At 41.6% G+C, this 23,975-nt stretch overlaps 1 pseudogene; it reads right to left on the minus strand.

Moving 5' to 3' along the window:
* Window positions 1-577: 577 nt before the first annotated feature.
* Window positions 578-23,182, minus strand: LOC100992995 (glutathione S-transferase A2-like; annotated as a pseudogene).
* Window positions 23,183-23,975: the final 793 nt, after the last annotated feature.

Raw genomic sequence — 23,975 nt, forward strand, 5'->3', positions numbered from 1 at the left:
GGTGGCCTGAGAGCAGAGGATGGGTCTGTTTGCTCTTCAATATTTCCTCACCTCCTAGAAAACTGAGGAATCCACAGCAGAAAGAATGGTTGTCTTGTAAGTGGATAAGGAAGAATGCTTTCATCAGAAATAAAATGACGGTCCAAGAAAAGAAGAAAATGTCTTTATGTCATTACCCAGAATGGTAACTCTTCTCCTGTGCATACCTGAAAATATCAGAAGTATTTTTCTACATTGACATTTTAATAGATTGTATGACAAATTGAATGTTGCAGGGCAATCCTTGGAAAAGTCAAACAAACCACATAATCTACATTATTTTTTTACTAAACTTTTAATTCCAAGAAAGTGGTAGGTTAGGAGGAGATTGGAAATCTGAATTCATATCAGATCCTAAGGAAAAGAAATTAATTTTAACCAAGTCGACAAATAGGAGATTTATTATTTAATTAGTATGTAATTGGAAAGAGTTCATTAGCTTCACAACAGGCACAATCAACACTTAGGTAAAGTACTTTATTGTTGCAAAACTTTAGAATATTCGTCTTGCATGTTCTTGGCCTCCATGGCTGCTTTATTAAAACCTGAAAATCTTCCTTGCTTCTTCTAAAGATTTCTCATCCATGAGAGACTTCCTTGGGCTTCCAGGCTGTAGAAACTTCTTCACCATGGGCAGGTTGCTGATTCTGGTTTTCAGGGCCTGTAATTCACAATGCACAGCCTCAGAGTGAAGCCAAGGCCTGCCACCACCGTTTACACCACCCAGAAAATCTGAGACCCTTCTACACAAAGACCAAGCAAGTCTGCGCCATCAGCACCAGCATGGAGGCAGAAACAGACACTGAGCGAGAAATGAAGATGAGAGGAATAACATGTAGCTCACTTATATTTTCCCCAAAGATGTCTTTCAGATTTTAATCAGTTCAGCCATCCCTTTCTTCTTACATATTAATCCTATAGATTAGTGACTCTTGTAAAAGACAAGAAAAAATAATGTGCCTGTGAGATATCAACACAGATCAGTCTCTAAGCAGAAGTGAAAATATGGGGAAATGAGTTGGAAAGGAAAATGTTATAGAAAATATTAAACACAAATCATGGGACCACTTTTGTCAGTGAGAGATACAGTGTGGGGGGCCAGTGTGCTGGAGAGCTGTGCAGAGAGGAACACAATGTCAGACAGCAGGAGCCAGAGCCTAGGGAGGAAACCAGATGAAGAGAGCTCTGCTTAGACCGACTCAATGCAGGAAGACAAGGGCACATATGGGATAAAGGACATCACAGAGAACTCAGGAACAGAAACCACAGGGGAATAGAGGGATGGGGAGACATGCTGGGCCCTGGGTCCTTTCCATGATAAAAGGCAAAATACTCTTCATGGGGTAGCATGCACCACAAATTTCCTTTCCATAACAAAAGTGTTTTCATTCCTCAAAATTGGAGCCTGGAAGCTCATTTTGGAGATTTTGGGGCACTGAAGGCCTGGTGAAGGTTGGGGTCAAAACATGCTCAGTCCCAGGTCCCAGATACAAGATCCCAAGATGGGAGATATGGGTCTGCCTCTCTGAAGACTGTGAAATGGGTCACCTTCAGCAGAGGGAAGCTGAAGATAAGGCTAGAGTCAAGCTCTTCCATGTAGTAGAGAAGTTCCACCAAGTGAATGTCGGCCCAGCTCAGCTTGTTGCCAACAAGGTAGTCTTGTCCATTGCTCTTTAAGACGTGGAGAATTGGAGGAATCAAATCAGGATCACATGGGCAGTAAGGCTGGGACCCCTGCTTCTCCATCACATGTGCAGTAAGGCTGGGACCCCTGCTTCTCCCTGAGTCTCTCCAGTCTGACTCTCCCATTTCTGCTGCCTCACTGCATAGGTGCAGAGATCCAGACCTTTCTCCACATTCCCTGTTTCACTGAGGGAGTAAGAAGTGTAGCCCTGCTCACTCCTTGGTTGGAGCTCAAGCTCTCATTTTCTCTTCTCATCCACATCACTGTGGCATCTACACCACCCGCCCAGCTTGCTTCTTCCACATGGGCCAGGGGCTTAGCACCTGCTGCCACATGTTCTGTCTGCCCCAGGCCCTACAGCATGGAGCCTTCACATTTAGGACGTGGCTCTACATTCTGCTCTCTCCGTCTCCAATCTCCCTTGGGCAGCGACTCCACCTTCATGACAACACTCTTCCCCCAGGAGGAGACTATTTCAGAGTCCTCATTTCTCCTTCTCTGCTCTCCTCATTCCCTGCTCTATCTCCCTCGGATCTGAAGTAAACCTCGGTGAACCTGAATTCATCATCTTTCTTACAACATTGACTCTGACTCCTAACCAGCACTATGTTATAATTTGCAAGCTGAAGCATTTAGGGGTGAACTGCACTGATGTCTGCAACTTATTATAAAATACAAAATCTTCCTCTGCATCCCACAGTCACTCTCCTTTTAATAAATACCCATCCCTGAAACACTACAATATTCTCTGGTTGGGCAATTGGTCTTCTGTCTTCCTACACAGGGTGCCAGAATATTTTCTGATGGATCACTTTCATCATGTTCGTCTTCAATAAAAGTCCATGGGGTTCTGTAGACTCAACAGCAACCTCTAGTGTGGTCCAGAGCCTTCCACAGCCCACGTTCTACTTATGAACATGTAATTTTGTTCAACAGAGAATTTCATGTTGGGGTCTAGTAAATTAAAATTTTATTGGAAAATTATAGCTTGTGTATAAGTGTTACAATTGTTCCTCCAAGTCTATTTTCATAAAATGCCTTGAGAGTCAGAGTGCTGCATTGGTGTTCAGGAAGTCTCACTGAAAGTGAAGGTCAGTGCCCCAGGAATGCCCAGCCACTATTTTTCTACTGGTCTCTAAACTGAGTGATGCAAAACGCTGAACAGCTTCACTTATTTTTTCAAAGGCAGGGAAATAGTGATTTTTTGTTCTCTGTTGGATCAAGGCAAGCTTGGTGTCTTTTTCCTCAGGTTGTCATATGGGCAGAGGTAGGATCATTTCACCCAAATCTGCTATACCTTCTGTATACATATCAATCCTGAAAGACAAAAACAACCAAACCGTCAAATGTCTTTTGCCTTAGATTTTATAGGTTTATAAAAACCTAAGAGAATAGAGTGTCAGGTGGTGGCAAAGTAATTCACCTCCAGTGGGTGCCTTTTATATTCTAGTCATTATGCTCTGATTTTTACAGGTATATTAACATTTACTTCTTAAAACAACGTATCAAGGTAGATAGATCTCTAAATTTTGCTACACACATGACCAATACAGGTACCAAGAGCATCGGTGGTCACAGTCATGAGAGAAATTGGTGGAATCACTGCCAGTACCCAATGGTGCTGTGCCAAGACTGATCATCTCTATTGTGGTTTGCTCTGTGCATGAACTTAGTGTGAGTCAAATGGCCAAAGACCTACCTCCTACAATTTTAAGAGTCGCTGCTATAGCCATCTCAGCCATGTTCCTCATCCTCTCTCATCATTTTACAGCTCCCAGGGCTGCTTCTATGCCTCATATTAGCAGTTCCTCCAATTACATCAATGAAACACGTTTCCATAGCCCTCTCCATGTGCTGTTACCCAACTCTAGCCATGTGTGCCTTTCTTGAGACCCCACCTAAAAGATTGTCTTCCTTGGTGAAATTCTCTATATAGTTACAACCAACGCAAACTTTTCCTCTTTTGTGTCAAACTGGGGTTTCACAATCCTTTACTTTTTATTGTACTTTAAGTCCTAGGGTACATGTGCAGAAAGTGCACTTTTGTTACATAGGTATACACATGCCATGGTGGTTTGCTGCACCCATCAACCTGTCATCTACATTAGGTATTTCTCCTAATGCTATCCCTCCCCTAGCCCCCCACCACCTGACAGGCCCTGGTGTGCGATGTTCCCCTCCCTGTGTCCATGTGTTCTCCTTGTTCAACTCCCAGTTATGAATGAGAACACGTGGTGTTTGGTTTTCTGTTCTTGCATTAGTTTGCTGAGAATGATGGTTTCCGGCTTCATCCATGTCCCTGCAAAGGACATGAACTCATCCTTTTTATGGCTGCATAGTATTCCATGGTGTATATGTGCCACATTTTCTTTATCCAGTCTATCATTGATCAGCATTTGGGTTGGTTCCAAGTCTTTGCTATTGTGAACAGTGCCGCAATAAACATACATGTGCATGAGTCTTTATAGTAGAATAATTTATAATCCTTTGGGTATATACCCAGTAATGGGATTGCTGGGTCAAAAGATATTTCTAGTTCTAGATCCTTGAGGAATCACCACACTGCCTTCCACAATGGTTAAACTAATTTACACTCCCACCAACAGTGTATAAGCATTCCTATTTCTCCACATCCTCTCCAGCATCTATTGTTTCCTGACTTTTTAATGATCACCATTCTAACTGGCTTGAGATAGTATCTCAATGTGGTTTTGATTTGCATTTCTCTAATGGCCAGTGATGATAAGCTTTTTTTCATATGTTTTTTGGCTGTATAAATGTCTTCTTTTGAGAAGTGTCTGTTCATATCCTTCACCCACTTTTTGATGGTTTTTTTTTCTTGTAAATTTGTTTAAGTTCTTTGTAGATTCTGGATATTAGCCCTTTGTCAGCTGGATAGATTGCAAAAATTTTCTCCCATTCTGTAGGTTGCCTGTTCACTCTGATGACAGTTTCTTTTGCTGTTCAGAAGCTCTTTATTTTAATCAGATACCATTTGTCAATTTTAACTTCTGTTGCCATTGCTTTTGGTGTTTTAGTCATGAAGTCTTTGCCCATACCTATGTCCTGAATGGTATTGCCAAGGTTTCCTTCTAGGGTTTTTATGGCTTTAGGTCTTACATTTAAGTCTTTAATCCATCTTGAGTTAATTTTTGTAGAAAGTGTAAAGAAGGGATCCAGTTTCAGCTGTCTGCATATGGCTAGCCAGTTTTCCCAACACCATTTATTAAATAGGGAATCGTTTCCCCATTGCTTGTTTTTGTTGGGTTTATCAAAGATCAGATGGTGTAGATGTGTGGTGTTATTTCTGAGGCCTCTGTTCTGTTCCATTGGTCTTTATATCTGTTTTGGTACCAGTAACATGCTGTTTTGGTTTCTGTAGACTTGTAGTATATTTTGAAGTCAGGTAGCGTGATGCCTCCAGTTTTGTTCTTTTTGCTTAGGATTGTCTTGGCTATGCCGGCTCTTTATTGGTTCCATATAAAATGTAAAGTAGTTTTCTCCAATTCTGTGAAGAAAGTCACTGGTAGCTTGATGGGGATAGCATTGAATCTATAAATTACTTTGGGCAGTATGGCCATTTTTATGATATTGATTCTTCCTATCCATGAGCGTGGAATGTTTTTCCATTTGTTTGTGTCTTCTCTTATTTCCTTGAGCAGTGGTTTGTAGTTCTCCTTGAAGAGGTCTTTCACATCCCTTGTAAGTTGTATTCCTATTTATTTTATGCTCTTTGTAGCAATTGTGAATGGTAGCTCACTCATGATTTGGCTCTCTGTTTGTCTGTTACTGGTATATAGGAGTGCTTGTGATTTCTGCATATCAATTTTGTATCCTGAGGCTGCTGAAGCTGCTTATCAGCTTAAGGAGATTTGGGGCTGAAATGATGGGGTTTTCTAAATATACAACCATGTCATCTGCAAACAGAGACAATTTGACTTCCTCTTTTCCTAATTGAACATTCTTTATTTCTTTCTCTCGCCTTATTGCCCTGGCCAGAACCCCCAATACTATGGGAGTGGTGAGCGAGGGCATCCATGTCTTGTGCCGATTTTCCAAGGGAATGCTTCCAGTTTTGCCCATTCAGTATGATATTGGCTGTGAGTATGTCATAAATTGCTCTTATTATTTTGAGATAGGTCTCATCAATACCTAGTTTATTTTATTAAGAGTTTTTATCATGAACGGGTGTTGAATTTAGTCAAAGGCCTTTTCTGCCTCTATTGAGATAATCACGTGGTTTTTTCATTGGTTCTGTTTATGTGATGGATTACATTTATTGATTTGCATGGGTTGAACCAGCCTTGCATCTCAGGGATGAAACCCACTTGATTGTGGTGGATAAGGTTTTTGATGTGCTGCTGGATTTGGTTTGCTAGTATTTTATTGAGTATTTTTGCATCGATGTTCATCAGGGATATTGGTTTGAAATTTTCTTTTTTTGTTGTGTCTCTGCCAGACTTTAGTATCAGGATGATATCGGCCTCATAAAATGAGTTAGGGAGTATTCCCTCTTTTTCTATTGATTGGAATAGTTTCAGAAGGAATGGTACCAGCTCCTCTTTGTACCTCTGGTAGAATTTGGCTGTGAATCCATCTGGTCCTGGACTTTTTTTGGTTGGTAGGCTATTAATTATTGCCTCAATTTCAGAACTTGTTCTTAGTCTATTCGGGGATTCGACTTTTTCCTGGTTTAGTTTTGGAAGAGTGTGTGTGTCCAGGAATTTATCCATTTCTTCCAGATTTTCTAGTTTATTTGCGTAGAGATGTTTATAGTATTCTCTGATGGTAGATAGTATTTCTGTGGGATTGGTAGTGATATCTCCTTTATCATTTTTTATTGCATCTTTTTTATTCTTCTCTCTTTTCTTCTTTATTCGTCTGGCTAGTGGTCTATCCATTTTGTTGATCTTTCCAAAAAAACCAGCTCCTGGATCCACTGATTTTTTGAAGGGTTTTTCGTGTCTCTATCTCCTTCAGATCTGCTTTGATCTTAGTTATTTCTTGTCTTTAGTTCGCTTTTGAGTTTGTTTCCTCTTGCTTCTCTAGTTCTTTGAATTGTGATATCAACGTGTCGATTTTAGATCTTTCCTGCTTTCTCTTGTGGGCATTTAGTGCTATAAATTTCCCTCTACACACTGCTTTAAATGTGTTGTAGAGATTCTGGTACATTGTGTCTTTGTTCTTATTGATTTCAAAGAGCATCTTTATTTCTGCCTTCATTTCATTACTTACCCAGTAGTCATTCAGGAGCAGGTTGTCCAGTTTCCATGTAGTTGTGAAGTTTTTGAGTGAGTTTCTTAATCCTGAGTTCTAATTTGATTGCACTGTGGTCTAACAGACTGTTTCTTATGATTTCTGTTCTTTTGCATTTGCTGAGGAGTGTTTTACTTCCAATTATGTGGTCAATTTTAGAATGAATGTGGTGTGGTGCTGAGAAGAATGTATATTCTGTTGATTTGGGGTGGAGAGTTCTGTAAACGTCTATTAGGTCCACTTGGTACAGAGCTGAGTTCAAGTCCTGGATATCCTTGTTAATTTTCTGTCTTGTTGATCTGTCTAATATTGACAATGGGGTTTTAAAGTCTCCCACTATTATTGTATGGGAGTCTAAGTCTCTTTGTAGGTCTCTAAGAACTTGCTTTATGAATCTGGGTGCTCCTGTGTTGGGTGCATGTATATTTAGGGTAGTTAGGTCTTATTGCATTGATCTCTTTACCATTATGTAATGGCCTTCTTTGTCTCTTTTGATCTTTGTTGGTTTAAAGTCTGTTTTATCAGAAACTGGGATTGCAACCCCTGCTTTTTTTTGCTTTCCATTTTGCTTGGTAAATATTCCTCCATGCCTTTATTTTGAGCCTATGTGTGTCTTTGCATGTGAGGTGGGACTTCTGAATACAGCACAGCAATGGGTCTTGTCTCTTTATCCAATTTGCCAGTCTGTGTCTTTTAATTGGGGCATTTAGCCCATTTACATTTAAGGTTAATATTGTTATGTGTGAATTTGATCCTGTCATTATGATGCTAGCTGGTTATTTTGCCCATTAGTTGAGGCAGTTTCTTCATAGCATCGATGGTCTTTGCAATTTGGTATGTTTTTGCAGTGGCTGGTACCAGTCACTTTCAAATACACCAATCAAATGCAGATTTGGTCTTTTCATATAGTCCCATATGTCTTGGAGGCTTTATTCATTTCTTTTCACTCTTATTTCCCTAATCTTGTCTTCTCACTTTATTTCATTGAGTTGATCTTCAATCTCTGATATCCTTTATTCTGCTTGATTGATTCGGCTATTGTTACTTGTATATGCTTCGTGAAGTTCTCATTCTGTTTTTCAGCTCCATCAGGTCATTTATGTTCTTCTTTAAACTGGTTATTCTAGTTAGCAATTTGTCTAACCTTTTTTCAAGGTTCTTAGCTTCCTTGCATTGGGTTAGAACATGCTCCTTTAGCTCAGAGGAGTTTGTTATTACCCACCTTCTGAACCCTACTTCTGTCAATTTGTCAAACTCATTCTCTGTCCGGTTTTGTTTGCTTGCTGGTGAGGAGTTGTGATCCCTTGGAGGAGAGGAGGTGCTCTGGTTTTGGGAATTTTCAGCCTTTTTCACTGTGTTCTTTCCATCTTCGTGGATTTATCTATCTTTCGTCTTTGATGTTGGTGACCTTCAGATAGGGTCTCTGAGTGGACATCCTTTTCGTTGATGCTGATACTACTCCTTTCTGTTTGTTAGTTTTCCTTCTATCAATCAGGACCCTCTGCTGCAGGTCTGCTGGACTTTGCTGGAGGTCCACTCCAGAACCTCTTTGCCTGGGTATCACCAGTGGAGGCTGCAGAACAGCAAAGATTGCTGCCTGTTCCTTCCTCTGGAAGCTTCGTCCCAGAGGGACACCCAATGGATGCCAGCCAGAGCTCTCCTGTATAAGGTGTCTGTCGGCCCCTACTGGGAGGTGTCTCCCAGTCAGGATACATGGGGATCATGGACCCACTTGAGGAGGCAGTCTGTCCCTTATCAGAGCTTGAATGCTGTGCTGGGAGAACCACTGCTGTCTTCAGAGCTGTCAGGCTGGGACATTTAAGTCTGCTGAAGCTGTGCCCATAGCCACTCCTTCCCCCAGGTGCTCTGTCTCAGGAAGATGGGGGTTTTATCTATAAGTCCCTGACTGAGGCTGCTGCCTTTTTTTCAGAGATGCCCTGCCCAGAGAGGAGGAGTCTAGAAAGGCAGTCTGGCCACAGAGGCCTTGCTGAGCTGCAGTGGGCTCTGCCCAGTTCGAACTTCCTGGTGGCTTTGTTTACACTGTGAGGGGAAAACTGCCTACTCAAGCCTCAGCAATGGCAGATGCCCCTCCCCCCACCAAACCCAAGCATCCCAGGTCGAGCTCAGACTGCTGTGCTGGCAGCAAGAATTTCAAGCCAGTGGATCTTAGCTTGCTGGGCTCCATGGGGGTGGGACCTGCCAAGCCAGACTACTTGCCTTCTTGGCTTCAGGCCCCTTTCCAGGGGAGTGAACAATTCTGTCTCACTGGCATTCCAGGTGCCACTAGGGTATGAAAAAAAAAAAAAACTCCTGCAGCTAGTTCAGTGTCTGCCCAAATGGGTGCCAAGGTTTGTGCTTGAAACCCAGGGCCCTGGTGGGGTAGGCACCAGAGGGAATCTCCTGGTCTGCCGGTTGCGAAGACCATGGGAAAAGTGCAGTATCTGGGCCAGTGTGCACCGTTCCTCCCAATACAGTCTGTCATGGCTTCCCTTTGCTAGGGGAGATAATTCCCTGACCCCGTGTGCTTCCCGGGTGAGGTGACATCTCACCCTGCTTCGGCTCACCCTCCAAAGGCTGCACCCACTGTCCAACCAGTCCCAATGAGATGAACTGGGTACCTCTGTTGGAAATGCAGAAATCACCCACATTCTGTGTCAACCTCCCTGAGAGCTGCAGACTGGAGCTGTTCCTATTTGGCCATCTTGCAAGTCTCCCCACAATACTTTTTACAACAACAGCTTTATTGACATATAGTCACATACTATAATTGTGACTTGTTAAATTATACTATTGAGTGGTTTTTAGTGCATTCAAAGATTTCTGCAAAAATCATGGCAGTCTAATTGCAGAATATTTTTTATCACTCTGATAAGGACATCTGTACCATTAGTGGTATTCCTCATTTTTCCCCAAGCCCCACTCCTTTACCTCCAGGCAACCTCTAATCTACTCTCTGCCTCTATAGATTTGCATGTTCTGGACATTTCATATGAAAAGGATCCTATAATACGTGGCTTTCTGTGTCTTGTTTCTTTTATGTAACATGTCTTTATGGTTTAACCATCTTGTAGCATGCATCAGTACTTCATTCCTTTTCATGACCAAATATCATTCCATTGCATGGCTAAGGTGCATTTTTCTCCTCCATTTATTGACTGATGGATATTTGGGTTGCTTCCACTTTTTGAATACTATGAATATTGTTATTTGCATGGTTCATTTATGTAAAAGATTTAGTGTGGATATATTTTTGATAATTTGGGGATACAGCTATTAGAGGAACTGTGGGGTCATTGGTAATACTATATTAAACTTTTTGAGGAGTTGCCAACAGTTCCATTCAGGATTTATTTGGAATCGTGCAGTCTCATCACAACAGCAAGGAGACCCCTTGGCTTTGCTGGTATTGAATAAATCTGGCTGCTTCAGCCTTGTATCCATGTGTCAAGGTAACCCCAGCATCCTTGGCGCCAGCCTCTACAGGCACTGCTCAGGTGTTCCAGTCCATATAATTGGTTGGTAATTTAGGTTTCTGGTCATCATTCTTGGAATTACTGGGACCTGAGATTCAGCTTCTTTGCCACCTTCCCTCCCCAGTCCTTCATCTGCAGACTCTCAAACATTCTATGCCTGTCCTAAGCTATAGGCTGGAATCCAGTATCTGAAATCCTTAGCACCTGGAATCATGATTCGCCATCATCCTGAGTTCATGGTTCATCAGTGTTTGGAAACCTCTGTCAGGGTGCTGGATCCATGGACTGCATCGTCTTCTAGAATCACCCTCGCCTGAACCCTCCCCATGGTCACTGTTCCTTCATCTCCGTGGAATTCTGCAATACTGGACCTCAGCATACATGCCCAAGGCCCAGCCTGCTGCTGGTCATGATGCTCCTGCCATGGTCCCACCCACTCAAGGAAGGACCTAAATCACTCTGTGTTATCTGTTGATGGAAGAACAGAAAATATACCATACAGGACTCTCTCCTTTATGTCTTTCCGATAGAGATTGTATTTGCTGGCAATGTAGTTGAGAATGGCTCTGGTCTGAACCAGCTTCATCCCATCAATCTTAACCATTGGCATTTGTTGGAACATAAAACTCCCATCTTTAGAAAGAAGGAAAAAAGGAGAGTGAAATGTCTATGGAACCCACTCTTTCCATATGAAAAAATGGTATGGAAATTACTAAATTTGTGAAATGAAAAAGAAATTATGGCCTGGTAAGATTTCACTTGAAACAACTTTTTGTTTTGTTTTGTTTTGTTTTTGAGACAGAGTTGCACTTTGTCACCCAGGCTGAAGATCAGTGGCGTGATTTCGGCTCACTGTAACCTCCGCCTCCTGGGTTGAAGCGATTCTTCTACTTCAACCTCCTGAGTAGCTGGGATTACAGGTGTGCACCAACGTGCCTGGCTAATTTTTATATTTTTAGTAGAGATGGGGTCTCACCATGTTGCCCTAACTGGTCTCATACTCCTGATCTCAAATGATCCACCCACCTCAGCCTCCCAAAGTGCTGGGATTATAGGCGTAAGCAACTGCACCTGGCCCAAACAACATTTTTAAAAAGCTTCCCGTAGTTCTTCTTTTTCTTAAGAAGCTTCCTTTTACATTTTATCGATTTATTTCATTCATGTTTTTATTTCCCCTCCAGATACATAGTAGTATTTTTGTGTTGATTTATCTTCATGGATATTTTAGGAAGAGGTTGGGACAAGTTACAATAGGACTGGCAACAAGATGCCATTTAAAATGGGAGGTTCCCAAAGTAAGTCTCATGGTGTTTGTGACATTTAGGGCAATTTCTGAGAGGTTTTTATGTAAGGGTCCCTTTCTCTGCTCTTCAAAGCCTGCAATAGTGCTGCAGTGTTACCTTGTCATGCCCCTCCATGAAAGAAAAAAACTCAAGACTGTGGCCACATCGATTTCTCCTCCTTTAGTCTAATGCATGTTCTTGCGTGTCCTTGGATGGGGAGAGCTGTGTGGGATCCCGAGCTGATGACCGCAGCTCATTCACAGTGCCCCAATCATAAAAACAAAGAAAGGGCTTTCTCAGGGCATGGGAGATGATTCCTCTAGCAAATACTCTGAGAGGTCTGGTCCTTTTAGCCTGGAGAGAGTTGCCAGACTTGATCACGGAGCCACATCCCTTCCATTTTAACCACTTTCTCCCTCTGCACCATGTACAAATACCACGCCCCACACACATAGGCATTGCCGGCTGGTCAAACCTCCCCGTGTACCTTCTACTCGATACTATCATCAGAGGCACTTAGAGATTGATCTTACCTTTTTTTTTTTTTGAGACGGAGTCTTGCTCTGTCACCCAGGCTGGAGTGCAGTGGTGCGATCTCGGCTCACTGCAACATCCGCCTCTAGGGCTCAAGCGATTCTACCGCCTCAGCCTACTGAGTAGCTGGGATTACAGGCACACACCATCATGCCTGGCTAATTTTTTAATTTTTAGTAGAGACGGGGTTTCACCACATTGGTCAGGCTTGTCTCGAACTCCTGACCTCATGATCAGCCCGCCTTGGCCTCCCAAAGTGCTGGGATTACAGGCAGGAGCCACTGCACCTGGCCAATCTTACCATTTCTTAACTTTTCCAAATCTTCTGCAGATTCTAGAAATTTCTCTTCAAAATGCAAGCAGAAACAGTATATGGGTTCCTGTTAGTTCATTCTATTATAGACTTGTGATGTTGAATGGCCCCTATCTGGTGCATGATTTGGAGAATATAAGATTTCTGAGTTTGGCAGGCTACACAGAGGGGGCTGGTCATGGCCATTTGGAAATTTAGACCTAATTCATTGAGAAAAGTGCATGGGTCACAGCACATAGCTGCTCAATCTTCTAGTTCACTTCACCTCCAGCCTGATCTCATGAATGTCTATGATTAGGTCATATTTTGAGAGCAGACGTCACTGGAGAAAAGGCACTGAGCAGTTCTTCTACTTACGGTGTTGTCATATCTTAGGAAAGCCTGTGTCTCCAGGTGAGATCAGACCACAACCTTGTGTGTCCCCAGTGTGGGGTATGCCATGGGCTAATGGCCATCAAATATTCTGCCACCAAGGAGTCTCTGCTGTAATTTATATCACCCCACTTCTCAGGAACTCTGCTAAGGGTGAAATAGGTTGCAGCTGTTGCACAGCTTTCACACTTGCAACTGTAATTTTCTCTTCTGAAGTACATGGGACCCAATAGGGTAAAATTCTCAATGTAATAAAGGAATTAGAGTCCCACGCTAACATTATTTTTCATGAAAACCTCTGGTTTCTGATGTGGTTTTGTGGGTTCATTATCACCATTTTCATGTACTGGCTTCTTGACTTTGGACATGTTACTGAAACTCTCTGTGTCTGAGTATGCTAATCTATGAAATGGGTAAACTTATGGAACTTATGGTATAGGTTGATATCAAGATTTAATTACAAGGTCACACAAAGCACTTAGAAAAGTAGCAAGTGATAGTAACTGCTCATTAAATATAAATTTTGGGGGTGGAGCCAAGATGGCCAAATAGGAACAACTCCAGTCTAGAGCTCCCAGCGTGAGCGACGCAGAAGACAGGTGATTTCTGCATTTCCAGCTGAGGTACCGGGTTCATCTCACTGGGGAGTGTTGGATACTGGATGCAGGACAGTGGGTGCAGCACACCGAGTGTGAGCCAAAGCAGGGCGAGGCATCGCCTCACCTGGGAAGCACAAGGGGTCAGGTAATTCCCTTTCCTAGTCAAAGAAGGGGGTGACAGACGGCACCTGGAAAATTGGGTCACTCCCACCCTAATACTGTGCTTTTCCAACAGTCTTAGCAAACGGCACACCAGGAGATTATAACCCGGGCCTGGCTCAGAGGGTCCTACGCCCAAAGAGGCTCTCGCTCATTGCTAGCACAGCAGTCTGAGATCAAACTGCAAGGCGGCAGCGAGGCTGGGGGAGGGGCACCCACCATTGCCAAGGCTTGAGTAGGTAAACAAAGTGGCCGGGAAGCTCAAACAGGGTGGAGCCCACCGCAGCTCAAGGAGGCCTGCCTGCCTCTATAGACTCCACCTCTGGGGGCAGGGCATAACGGAACAAAAGGCAGCAGAAACCTCTGCAGACTTAAATGTCCCTGTCTGACAGCTTTAAAGAGAGTAGTGGTTCTCCCAGCATGCAGCTGGAGATCTGAGAACTGACAGACTGCCCCCTCAAGTGGGTCCCTGACCCCTGAGTAGCCTAACTGGGAGGCAGCCCGCCATAGGGGCAGTCTGACACCTCACACGGCTGGGTACTACTCTGAGACAAAACTTCCAGAGGAACAATCAGACAGCAACATTTGCTGTTCACCAGTATCCACTGTTCTGCAGCCTCCGCTGCTGATACTCAGGCAAACAGGGTCTGGAGTAGACCTCTAGCAAACTCCAACAGACCTGCAGCTGAGGGTCCTGACTGTTAGAAGGTAAACTAACAAACAGAAAGGACATCCACACCAAAACCCCATCTGTACGTCACCATCATCAAAGACCAAAGGTAGATAAAAACACAAAGATGGGGAAAAAACAGAGCAGAAAAACTAGAAACTCTAAAAATCAGAGCGCCTCTCCTCCTCCAAAGGAACGCAGCTCCGCACCAGCAACAAAGCTGGACAGAGAACGACTTTGACGAGTTGAGAGAAGAAGGCTTCAGATGATCAGACTACTCTGAGCTAAAGGAGGAAGTTCGAACCCATGGCAAAGAAGTTAAAAACCTTGAAAAAATATTAGACGAATGGCTAACTAGAATAACCATGCACAGAAGTCCTTAAAGGACCTGATGGAGCTGAAAACCACGGCACAAGAACTACATGACAAATGCACAAGCCTCAGTAGTTGATTCGATCAACTGGAAGAAAGGGTATCAGTGACGGAAGATGAAATGAATGAAATGAAGTGAGAAGAGAAGTTTAGAGAAAAAAGAATAAAAAGAAATGAACAAAGCCTCCAAGAAATATGGGACTATGTGAAAAGACCAAATCTACATCTGATTGGTGTGCCTGAAAGTGACGGGGAGAATGGAACCAAGTTGGAAAACACTCCGCAGGATATTATCCAGGAGAACTTCCCCAATCTAGCAAGGCAGGCCAACATTCAAATTCAGGAAATACAGAGAACGCCACAAAGATACTCCTTGAGAAGAGCAACTCCAAGACACATAATTGTCAGATTCACCAAAGTTGAAATGAAGGAAAAAATGTTAAGGGCAGCCAGAGAGAAAGGTTGGGTTATCCACAAAGGGAAGCCCATCAGACTAACAGCTGATCTCTCCGCAGAAACTCTACAAGCCAGAAGAGAGTGGGGGCCAATATTCAACATTCTTAAAGAAAAGAATTTTCAACCCAGAATTTCCTATCCAGCCAAACTAAGCTTCATAAGTGAAGGAGAAATAAAATCCTTCACAGACAAGCATATGCTGAGAGATTTTGTCACCACCAGGCCTGCCCTAAAAGAGCTCCTGAAGGAAGCACTAAACATGGAAAGGAACAACCGGTACCAGCCACTGCAAAATCATGCCAAATTGTAAAGATCATCGAGGCTAAGAAGAAAATGCATCAACTAATGAGCAAAATAACCAGCTAACATAATGACAGGATCAAATTCACACATAATAATATTAACCTTTAATGTAAATGGGCTAAATGCTCCAATTAAAGGACACGGACTGGCAAATTGGATAGAGTCAAGACCCATCAGTGTGCTGTATTCAGGAAACCCATCTCACGTGCAGAGACACACATAGGCTCAAAATAAAGGAATGGAGGAAGATCTACCAAGCAAATAGAAAACAAAAAAGGCAGGAGTTGCAATCCTAGTCTCTGATAAAACAGACTTTAAACCAACAAAGATCAAAAGAGACAAAGAAGGCCATTAAATAGTGGTAAAGGAATCAATTCAACAAGAAGAGCTAACTATCCTAAATAGATATGCACCCAATTCAGGAGCACCCAGATTCATAAAGCAAGTCCTTAGAGACATACAAAGAGACTTAGACTCCCATACAATAATAATGGGAGACTTTAACACCCCACTGTCAACATTAGACAGATCAACGAGACACAAAGTTAACAAGGATACCCAGGAATTTAACTCAGCTCTGCACCAAGCAGACCTAATAGAAATTTACAGAACTCTCCACCCCAAATCAACAGAATATACATTCTTTTCAGCACCACACCACACCTATTCCAAAATTGACCACATAGTTGGAAGTAAAGCACTCCTCAGCAAATGTAAAAGAACAGAAATTATAACAAACTGTCTCTCAGACCACAGTGCAATCAAACTAGAACTCAGGATTAAGAAACTCACTCAAAACCGCTTAACTACATGGAAACTGAACAACCTGCTCCTGAATGACTACTGGGTACATAATGAAATGAAGGCAGAAATAAAGATGTTCTTTGAAACCAATGAGAACAAAGACATAACATGCCAAAATCTCTGGGAAACAATCAAAGCAGTGTGTAGAGGGAAATTTATAGCACTCAATGCCCACAAGAGAAAGCAGGAAAGATCTAAAATTGACACCCTATTATCACAATTAAAAGAACTAGAGAAGCAAGAGTAAACACATTCAAAAGCTAGCAGAAGGCAAGAAATAACTAAGATCAGAGCAGAACTGAAGGAAATAGAGACACAAAAATCCCTTCAAAAAATCAATGACTCCAGGAGCTGGTTTTTTGAAAGATCAACAAAATTGATAGACCGCTAGCAAGACTAATAAGGAAGAAAAGAGAGAAGAATCAAATAGATGCAATAAAAAATGATAAAGGGGATATCACCACCGATCCCACAGAAATACAAACTACCATCAGAGAATACTATAAACACCTCTATGCAAATAAACTAGAAAATCTAGAAGAAATGGATATATTCCTTGACACATACACTCTCCCAAGACTAAACCAGGAAGAAGTTGAATCTCTGAATAGTCCAATAACAGGCTCTGAAATTGAGGCAATAATTAATAGTTTACCAACCAAAAAAAGTCCAGGACCAGATGAATTCACAGCCGAATTCTACCAGAGGTACAAGGAGGAACTGGTACCATTCCTTCTGAAACTATTCCAATCAATAGAAAAAGAGGGAATCCTCCTCAACTCATTTTATGAGGCCAGCATCATCCTGATACCAAAGCCAGGCAGAGACACAACCAAAAAAGAGAATTTTAGACCAATATCCTTGATGAACATCAATGCAAAAATCCTCGATAAAATACTGGCAAACCAAATCCAACAGCACATCAAAAAACTTATCCACGATGATCAAGTGGGCTTCATCCCATGCAAGGCTGGTTCAACATATGCAAATCAATAAACGTAATCCAGCATATAAACAGAACCAATGACAAAAACCACTTGATTTTCTCAATAGATGCAGAAAAGGCCTTTGACAAAATTCAACAATACTTCATGCTAAAAACTCTCAATAAATTAGGTATTGATGGGACATATCTCAAAATAATAAGAGCTATCTATGACAAACCCACAGCCAATATCATACAGAATGGGCAAATATTGGAAGTTCTGGCCAGGGCAATCAAGCAGGAGAAGGAAATAAAGGGTATTCAATTAGGAGAAGAGGAAGTCAAATTGTCCCTGTTTGCAGATGACATGATTGTATATCCAGAAAACCCCATCGTCTCAGCCCCAAATCTCCTTAAGCTGATAAGCAACTTCAGCAAAGTCTCAGGATACAAAATGAATGTGCAAAAATCACAAGCATTCTTATACACCAATAACAGACAAACAGAGAGCCATATCATGAGTGAATTCCCATTCACAATTGCTTCAAAGAGAATAAAAGACCTACGAATCCAACTTACAAGGGATGTGAAGGACCTCTTCAAGGAGAACTACAAATCGCTACTCAATGAAATAAAAGAGGATACAAACAAATGGAAGAACATTCCATGCTCATGGTTAGGAAGAATCAATATCGTGAAAATGGCCATACTGCCCAAGGTAATTTATAGATTCAATGCCATCTCCATCAAGCTACCAATGACTTTCTTCACAGAATTGGAAAAAAGTACCTTAAAGTTCATATGGAACCAAAAAAGAGCCCACATTGCCAAGTCAATCCTAAGCCAAAAGAACAGAGCTGGAGGCATCATGCTACCTGACTTCAAAATATACTACAAGGCTACAGTAACCAAAATAGTATGGTACTGGTACCAAAACAGAGATATAGACCAATGGAACAGAACAGAGCCCTCAGAAATAATGCCGCATATCTACAATTATCTGATCTTTGGCAAACCTGAAAAAAATAAGTAATGGGGAAAGGATTCCCTATTTAATAAATGGTGCTGGGAAAACTGGCTAGCCATATGTAGAAAGCTGAAACTGGATCCCTTCCTTACACTTTCTACAAAAATTAATTCAAGATGGATTAAAGACTTAAACGTTAGACCTAAAACCATAAAAACCCTAGAAGAAAACCTAGGCATTACCATTCAGGACATAGGCATGGGCAAGGACTTCATGTTTAAAACACCAAAAGCAATGGCAACAGAAGCCAAAATTGACAAATGGGATCTAATTAAACTAAAGAGCTTCTGCACAGCAAAAGAAACTACCATCAGAGTGAACAGGCAACCTACAAAATGGGAGAAAATTTTCGCAACCTACTCATCTGACAAAGGGCTAATATCCAGAATCTACAATGAACTCAAACAAATTTACAAGAAAAAAACAAACAACCCCATCAAAAAGTGGGCAAAGGATATGAACAGACACTTCTCAAAAGAAGACATTTATGCAGCCAAAAGACACATGAAAAAATGCTCATCATCACTGGCCATCGGAGAAATGCAAATCAAAACCACAATGAGATACCATCTCACACTGGTTAGAAAGGCAATCATTAAAAAGTCAGGAAACAACAGGTGCTGGAGAGGATGTGGAGAAATAGGAAGACTTTTACACTGTTGGTGGGACTGTAAACTAGTTCATCCATTGTGGAAGTCAGTGTGGCGATTCCTCAGGGATCTAGAAGTAGAAATACCATTTGACCCAGCCACCCCATTACTGGGTATATACCCAAAGGACTATAAATCATGCTGCTATAAAGACACATGCACACGTATGTTTATTGCGGCACTATTCACAATAGCAAAGACTTGGAACCAACCCAAATGTCCAACAATGATTGACTGGATTAAGAAAATGTGGCACATATACACCATGGAATACTATGCAGCCATAAAAAATGATGAGTTCATGTCCTTTGTAGTGACATGGATGAAATTGGAAATCATCATTCTCAGTAAACTATCGCAAGTACAAAAAACCAAACACCATATATTCTCACTCCTAGATGGGAATTGAACAACGAGAACACATGGACACAGGAAGGGGAACATCACACTCTGGGGACTGTTGTGGGGTGGGGGGAGGGGGGAAGGATAGCATTAGGAGATATACCTAATGCTAAATGATGAGTTAATGGGTGCAGCACACCAGCATGGCACATGTATACATATGTAACTAACCTGCACATTGTGCACATGTACCCTAAAACTTAAAGTATAATAATAATAAAAAAAAGAAAAAAAAAGAAAATGTGGCACATATACACAATGGAATGCTATGCCACCATAAAAAATGATGAGTTCATGTCCTTTGTAGGGACATGAATGAAGCTGGAAACCATCATTCTCAGCAAACTATCACAAGGACAAAAAACCAAACACCGCATGTTCTCACTCATAGGTGGGAATTGAACAATGAGAACACATGGACACAGGAAGGAGAACATCACACACCGGGGACTGTTGTGGGGTGGGGGGAGTGGGGAGGGATAGCATTAGGAGTTATACCCAATGCTAAATGACGAGTTAATGTGTGCAGCACACCAGCATGGCACATGTATACATATGTAACAAACTTGCATGTTGTGCACATGTACCCTAAAACTTAAAGTATAATTTTAAAAAATCAAATATATAGAAAAAAATACACACCAGATTTTGAATACTTAGTATGAAAAACAGAATAATTTTAATATATTGACTACATGTTAAAATAACATTTTAGATATACTGGGTTAAATATATTATTAAAGTTAAATTCATCTGTTTCTTTTTACTTTTTAAAATGTGGCTACTTAGAAACTTTAAAATTACATACAGGGTTGTGGCCCCCAGCACATCTCTATCAGGTACCCTAGGCTATTAAGCTCCAAATTACCTAACTGCCTTTGTTCTAATTCAGTGCTTACCAAGGAACCTTCTGATTACTTATCTAAGCTTATAAGTATACCTCAGTAACAAAAAAAGGAGTATCATACATAAGAGACTTATGTATTCTGGACCCTTTAAGATATCTCCTCTCCCAAATGTAAAATAATAAATACCATTCTGGTTTCCATTAAAAAAAAAAGATATCCAACCAAATGATTTTTATTAAATATGCATTAAAACTCAAAATAAATAAATAAATATAAATTATCTTTAGAATTTTGAGATATAGCTGGCTATTTCATCATATCATCCTTTAAAAAATTTAAATCAATCTAAAATTGATGAAACTATACTTTGATCTTGATCTACATCCAGTAATTTAAATCTTGGAGTAAATTACACCTTGTCCTGAGACAAGTCACTTTGGTGGAAGTGGCAGCCAGCAACAAGGCTGTCTCAGTCTGATCAGAAGCTATGAGTGGTTGCAGGTATTTAATACAGATATGAAATTCAGTTATTACGTAATGATGAAGTTGACTTACGTAGGCAGAATCTGTCAAACCAAAAGTCTAAGCAAAAGTTATCAAGATTCTCTGGATTTCACTGTTGATATGATCTGGTTCCAATCTTGACTCTGCCTCATAATAGCTGTGTGATCTGGGAATCATCACTTAACATCTTCAAGCCTTAGTTTCCTCATCTGCAAATTGGGGAAATAATATTTCCTTAATCAGAATTTTGTAATGTTTCAAAATGCATGATACAGGGCCTGACCCACATACATCAAGTAATAAATGGTAGTTGTGTTTCCAGTGGCTAATTACACTTTAATGGAGTTCTTTATGGTGAAAATTCAGGAATTTGGGGATTTCTAGCTTGCTCCGTGGAACAGAGTTTGTTGTGGATCTATGATCACACAGGACCAGGATCTAGAGGTCACGGGGGGTGTGTGCCAGCAATTAATATAGCATCCAGTTCAGGACAAACCTAAGGAACGATGTGTGGTCCTGGCAGGAGGGTGACCGAGATGGGGTGGGATTGGCAAGTGGGATGTGCTTGTGAGGCTGAGGACTGGGTTGTGATCATCAGCCTTAGGGCACTGAGACCCCAGAAGCCTGAGCAAGGTCTGCAGTCAGCCCTGCCCCCGCCTTCAGTCAGGCTGGATGGAGACCAGGGAGCCTGGGTTCCTCCCAGCCTTGCCCCTCCCTCCCTCCCTCCTGCTGAACTCTTCCTACCCGGGCTCTGAACACATCCCTGAGCTGTAGAGCTGATGTCTGGGTGACAGGGTATTCATTTGTACAAAGAAAACAACCTGGAATGGCAGTGTTTGGATTTCTTATGTGCTTGTTTCCTCGTAGGATTGAGAAAGGATGAGGCTAAGGTCCCAAGCCCTCGTGAAGCAATGCGCAAAGTACCGTTCCGAGGTTCAGGTCCACACGGCGCTGTGAGGCTGAAGGGGCGCGCTAGAAGTTCCCTTCACAGGACGCCATCTCACCTGAAATCCTCCTTTTCTGCTGACACCCGAGGGACAAGATCTCCTAAGTTTGTCCGTGACTCACTTCCCAGGAAAACCCTCAGGCAGTCGCTGAAGGACTCTGTTCTGGACTGGGAAGTGTTTTTCTCAGTGACACCTCTAGAGGGCAGCACTTAGCGGAGTCCCACAGGCACCTCCCAGCATTTCCTACTCAAACACCAGGAGGATGGCCCGGTAACACTGGGGAATGCTTGGGTGTGCTAGAAGCCTCCACGCCTCATTTTAACCACGTGTTTACTTGTCTGCATCCTCATAGACATGTAGGCTGCCCCAGGGCAGGGACTCTTGTCTTGTTCATTGTCTATCTCCACGACCTAGCACAGAACCTGGAGTTAGTAAGTGTCCAACCAAATAATTGCTGTGAACGTAGTCAATCTTTAATAGGTAGTTTGTTACAATCCACTCCCTTCCACCTCTCATTTATAGTTTGCATTGTACCTCGAATTATATACATTTTCTAATATTATGCATTTTTATTGCTTTATCATGGAAATTACTAACTTGTATGGAAATAAATTAAAAGACATAATGATTCTGCTTATACTTCTCACCTAGAATCAATAATTATCAACCAAAACCAGTGTGGTTTCATCGATATGTCCACCTACTTGTAATAATTCCAAGGAAATGCCAGATCCATATGATTAATCCTTAAATACTTCAATGTGTTTTCCTAAAACATACTATTCTAAAGATAGACCTAAATATTAACAATAATTCTTTCATGTCATCAAATATTCAGTCAATATTCATGTTTCTAATTGTATAAATACCATAATAATTATTATTATCATTTAATTTTTATTTTTTGAGACAGAGTTTCACTCTTGTTGCCCAGGCTGGAGTGCAATGGCATGATCTCGGCTCACTGCAACCTCCGCCTCCCAGGTTTGAGCGATTCTCCTGCCTCAGCCTCCTGAGTAGGTGGGATCACAGGCATGCACCATCACACCTGGCTAATTTTGTATTTCTAATAGAGACGGGGTTTCCCCATGTTGGTTAGGCTGGTGTCGAACTCCTGATCTCAGGTGATCCGCCCGCCTCGACCCCCCAAAGTGCTGGGATTACAGGCGTGAGCCACTGCACCTGGTCAATGCCATAATTATTGTTTACAGTTTGTTTAAATTCTAATTCACTTAAGTTCTACACTTTGTGATTAGTTTTTTAAATATATTTTAATATTGAGGCTCTTAGATGATAAGAAATTTTAACAATTATTAGGTCAAATCTGTTCATCTTTTTCTTAATTATAGTCCATTTTTATTTAAGGCACAATGCTTCAGTTAGTAATCATCTCATAGTTTCTGTGGGAAAAGTATGTGATAACACAATTTTAAATCCAACTTAAGATGACCTAACTCAGAACCTACCTCTACTCCGGCTGCAGCCAGGAGCCACCAGGTGGACTCCGTTCTGCCCTGTGCATTGGAGTAGTGGAGCTTGGGCTTCTCTGCCATGGTAGCAGTCTCCTGGAGGTTTCTCTAAGCCTGAATGAGTGAATGAAAGAATGAATGAATGAATGAATAATTTAAGCCATAGAAACAAAAATGTACTTTAGGATGTATGGTTGAAAACCACAAACAATGCTGAAGAAGAACCTGCATTCTTCATGACTGTGTTGGAGGAGTTCCCGGAATGTTTTCTTGGCCCAAATTGTTACCCATCAGTGGGCACCCTCAGATTCCAGCAAACCAGTCTCAAGTCTTCATTGGCTAACTGTGACTTTTCTTGGCAGCCTAAGAAGTGAGAGTATGTGGTAATAATACATGTATAGGAGTTAATGGGAAGAGGAAGAATTCAAGAACTAATATTTGTTGAAAACTTCCTAATGATCCTTCTTCAGTCTAGTCCCTTTCAATATTTTATATCTTTAACCCTCCTTATAGTCCCATGAAATGGTTTTTTTCTCCATTTTTTAGTTAATGAAATGGAACATCAGAAAAATGCAGTGTTCACAGTCACACCCTGGTTGGTGACAGACATGAATATCTACACCAAGGACTAAAATGAAGTCATGCCTGGAAGCCACCCAGTGAAGGCCCTGGGAACCCATGAACTGGCCATGAAACCAGAGGATGTCACTGACAGGGAGGACCGGCAGGGAGCTAAGTCACTCTTCAAAACAAAAAGCAAAAATTAGGCCTCAGAGTTGTATAACTGTAGTTAGAAGACCAAATTCTTTCAAAGACAGAGAATGCTAATCCCTTGCTTCTTTCGGCATTCTATATTCTAACTCTATGGGGTGCATTTTGTTGCATA

The sequence above is a fragment of the Pan paniscus genome, chromosome 5, assembly GCF_029289425.2.
Source record: "Pan paniscus chromosome 5, NHGRI_mPanPan1-v2.0_pri, whole genome shotgun sequence".
In the NCBI taxonomy this organism is placed as follows: Eukaryota; Metazoa; Chordata; class Mammalia; order Primates; family Hominidae; genus Pan; species Pan paniscus.